Source organism: Arachis hypogaea, chromosome 12 (assembly GCF_003086295.3).
Source record: "Arachis hypogaea cultivar Tifrunner chromosome 12, arahy.Tifrunner.gnm2.J5K5, whole genome shotgun sequence".
NCBI classification, from domain to species: Eukaryota; Viridiplantae; Streptophyta; class Magnoliopsida; order Fabales; family Fabaceae; genus Arachis; species Arachis hypogaea.
The window spans coordinates 95040344-95044924 of NC_092047.1; the positions used below are offsets into that span (position 1 = coordinate 95040344).

Here is a 4581-nt window from a genome sequence, read left to right on the forward strand (position 1 = left end):
AATTTTTGAGATAATAGACAAGAAATATAAATGGTAAAGGAAATAAACTAACAACTAACAAAGCTCTTGGCAAGGTATGAGAATTGAAAATCATATCCTAGTTATCCTCCTCAATTGTGATGAAAATTGTCCATTACTCCCACTTAGTTAACCTTTAACCATGGAGAAAAGTCAAGTGGATGGATTAACTTAATTCCACAAGTCCTAACCAAATCCTAAAGGAAAGACTAGTTTTAGTGGAATTCAAATCAATTAGCAACTTCTAATTATCAATCAACAAAAGAATTAGATAACTCAAGAGTCACTAATTACTCTACCTAGGCCAAGAGGAGAAAAATCTATACTAAAATCCAACCAAACATTTCATCAAACACTTGGAAGGCATAAAAGGAAAGTAAAAGAATTAAACAACAACAAAGCAATTCAACAATAAAGGAACATGAATCATAAATTGCATTAAAAGGAAAGTGGAGGAAGCAAGAGTTCATCAACATAAAAGTAAACAATGACAAGAATGAAATACAAAATTAAAGAGAGAAAAGGTAGAAGAAGAAGAATTACAAAAGAAAAAGTAAATCAAAGCATGAATTAAACCTAGATCTAAGAAATTCTAATCTAGATCTAACCTAATCTTAATTCTAGAGAGAAGTAAGAGCTTCTCTCTCTAAAACTAACTTTCCCTCTAAAACTAAACTAAACTAAACTAGTGTGACTTCTGTCTTGATCCCTCTTCAAGAGAAGCTCCTATCGAAGTTCATTATGAACCGTTGGGTATCTATCATGAGATTTATGGTCATTATATAGTAGTAAGAAGTATAAAAAAACAAATTCGTTGCATATACATTCGAACTACTGTTGGTCATATTTCTTTTTATCGAGAAATCGAAGAAGCTATACAAGGTTTTTGTCGAGCCCATTTATATAGTATCTAGTTAAGTCAATTTCTGATGCGGATTTGAATTCAAGGATCAATTAGGATCGGGTAGCATCTTAGTTTTTCATTCCTTGGGTTAAATAGCATCAGAAATGAGTTGGATCTTGGCCTGGGAAGCCCAGAAATCGCCCCCAGCGGATTCACTTTAAGTGGGTCACGTGCGAACATCGACGCGTACGCGTAGGTCATGCGTACGCGTCGCTTGACAATTTTCCATCCACGCGTACGCGCCATGTACGCGTACGCGTCGCCATGCGACGTCACAATCCACGCGTGCGCGTCTGCTGCGCGTGCGCGTGGAGTGAATTTCTCCCAATCCTTGATTTTCTATGATTTCTCCGCTTTGCGTGCTTTTCTCTTCATTCTTTTGATCAATTCCTAGCCTTTTCAACCTGAAATTACTAACACACACATCAAGGCATCTAATGGAATCAAAGGTGAATTAAATTTAGCTAATTAAGGCTTAAAAAACATGTTTTCACACTTAAGCACAAATTAGGAGACAATCACGAAACCATACTATTTTAGTGGGTAAATGTGGGAAAAGGGTGATAAAATCCCCTAAATTCAGCATAGGATGCACCCACCAAGTAGCGGTGCATCACTGCATCAGATGTCTCAGTGGACTCTGAGGTCTATTTCCTCTTTTCAGACCCTGTGGCCTTGCCCTTTCCCTTTCTGTCAGCCATCTGAAAAACAAGAAAGGAAATGGGGGAGATGAACATAATCTAAAGGCACTCAAAGCAAGGAGACATAACAAACAGGCAAGAAGCAAAAACTGAGTCATAAAACAGCATATATGTGAAGTGAGCAGAAACATAAAATTGGATGGAAGCATGCATGAAATTCCAAGTAAAAGTAAATAAGAGCAACCTCCAAATCAATAAAACACATAAAAGCCACTTGACTTGCTTGTTTATCTAAGATAAAGAGAAGAAAGAAGCATTATTGCTATGTACGTATAAAAAGAAAATAGTTAGTTGAAAAAAGAAAAGAAAAGTTAAAGGTTAAGTGTATAGGAAGAATGATCCTTAATTCTAAAAACTTCAAACAATTTCCAAAACAAACAACAAGTCACATTCAACTTCACACAAGAATATGCCTTATGCCAAAGTGATTAATGCAACTAGATGTAGAGCACACTAATCAAGAGAATAATAGTCACAGTCACTTGGTAAGAATTTAAGCAATTGGCATTTAAAAAGTTTAAGGCATTGATGAACAAAATAATCAAGGAAGATTCAAACACCAAAATGCAATTGAGCATGAAATTCGCAAAATTGAAATAAGAACCAGAAAATTCAGATTCTATGTAACTAGAAGCAAACAAGCATGACAAAAATAGATAACACTAGCTACATAGTTTAAATTTCTCAATTTGCGAATTCATGCAAAGAGGCTCCACTCCAAGTTTTTGGTCAATTTTGAAAGTCAATTTAAACTACTCAATGGTTAGGAGTAAATTAGCATTAAAAACTAGCAAAGAATGTTAGAAGCATGACCAAAACTTGCAAAGACGTTCTTGAGGAAATTTTCAAAACCGTTTAGCAAACAGGATTCTATTGACACAGAAGTCCATTAAATAGAATCTTGTTGCACCAAATAATACGATGTCACTTAATGAAATAAGGTTAGGAAAAATTCGGCAACATTTCAGCAGTAAATTGGCCTAATTTCCAATTTCAATCAATCAATTCAAATTCCATATGAATGCATTAATAATGAAACACACATAAGCTACATATGAACTTATATGAATTAAGCAAATAAGCCAACATTGATTGAGCAATCAGCAGTAGTCAAACTTAAAACAAGAACACAGTGGATAAACGAACTTGAGCAGTTGACAATTCAAGTTAAAATCAAGAAAAGCAGCATCATTCAGCAACAAAACAGCAATGAGCACTCAATAGCCTAACATCACTCTTAGCACAGCACCAAAATAGCCACAATGAACAATTCAGCAACAATTCTACTGGAAATGACAATTGACCCAGTCAGCATTCCTTTTCATCGAATTCAACAACCATTCAACAAGCAAGCAATATGAATTCAACAATTACACATAACTGAATCTAACAATGAATTTCAAATTGAAACAAAAATACAGCAGCAATGAACAATCCACATCAGAGAAAAAAAAGTGGCATCAGCCAATGTTGCATTGCAGATAAAAGGGAAATCCACTCCCAAACACCGGCAGTAGCAACAACAGACCTAGTAAATCCACTACAACTAAGTTCAAAATACCTAACCACCTAATTCAACTAAACATGCATAATCTAACTAAACAAAATAAACTAACTAGCAGTAATATAATTAACGAAACAGAAATAAACAAAGGAAAAAATGGAGAAACCTGAAAATGTAGAAAGGAACAAAAAGATGGAAGGGGAAGGGTGACGGGGTGTAGCCACAGCAGAACGGCCGGCCAAGCTGGCTGATGCAGGGTTGAGGCAGGAGCGACGGTGAAAGAAACAGGGGTCACGCCCTGTTCATATTTTCCAAAGACAATGGAGGAAATGGAACGGTGAAGGAATGTGAAGCTCGATTGGAGTAAGTGGGAGAAGAATCGTAGTGTGAGTGTTGTGGTTGGTGGTGACGGCGGCTGTTGGGACAGAGATGGAAGGATGGAAGATATAGGACCAGAGAGAGAAGGGGCAAGAAGGGACGAAAGAGAGGGAAAGAAGATAGAAGGTAGAAGAAGAAAGGGTGACGGCGGCGCCGGGTGGATCGCCGGTGGTGGACTGGCGCGATGGGTTGCGGTGTTCAGCAATGGAGGGAAGGGGAAGAAGGAAGAAGGACGTTAGAGAAGGAAGAGACGTTAGAAGGGTGTGATGGTGCGAGTGTGCTTAGGGTTCACACTCATCCAAACAACTTTCTTGATCCTTCTAATTTAGCAATACACTATCCTTGCAATTAGACTTTTAGCATTCAACCACAATGAATCCAAAATTGTATTTCTAATCACTAACCATTTTTCTTTTGCTCTTAAATCCACAAAGAGTTTTAAGTTGATCATCCGTTTCAACCATATTCAAGCGAAAAGATAAAGCTTAAGAATAAGAGATTTACCCACTTGAATGAAAGAATGGATGGTGATGACTTGGAGAGAAGTGTTTCTAATGGTCTTACAAGTTCCATTCCCTTATACTCTTCTTTGATGACCTCCACCTCTTGGCAATTCTCTTCCAATCCAATCTTTTCCTCATTACTTACCAAGGGTATGAGAGGTTGTGTACATTTTTCTATGACATCTATTTCATGTCCAATGGGAGAGGATTCAACAAAATCATTTAGGGGATTAATTAGTGTAGATAAAAACTCATCAATGATTGAATCAATTTCTTGATCAACCTCTCCAACTTCAGAGGGCTCTACAACTTTAGATTCCCATGGACTTTTAACTCTCCTAAGTCTTCAACTACTTCTTCCTCTTCAACTATTTCGGCTTCCTCCACTTGTTTCAATACAAAATCTCACTCCTTGTTCTCCATCGGAGTTTCTAACCTTTCTTTCATACTCCGTTCTTCATTTGATTCTCTACATGTGACCATGAGAGTGCCTTGAGTGCTTAAGCGTTGTGAGGCTAAGTTGCTTATTACCTTAGTCAAGGTAGCCATGAATTCTACTTGCCTCTTTTGAGC

At 37.2% G+C, this 4581-nt stretch overlaps 1 long non-coding RNA gene across 1 annotated transcript; it reads right to left on the reverse strand.

Annotated features, from left to right (window-relative positions):
• Window positions 1-422: 422 nt before the first annotated feature.
• LOC112727756 (uncharacterized) lies at window positions 423-4031 on the reverse strand. Its single transcript, XR_003165983.3, has 2 exons — window positions 3294-4031; window positions 423-1623 (listed from the first exon to the last, which is right to left on the reverse strand). It is a non-coding gene; the product is annotated as an uncharacterized lncRNA (long non-coding RNA).
• Window positions 4032-4581: the final 550 nt, after the last annotated feature.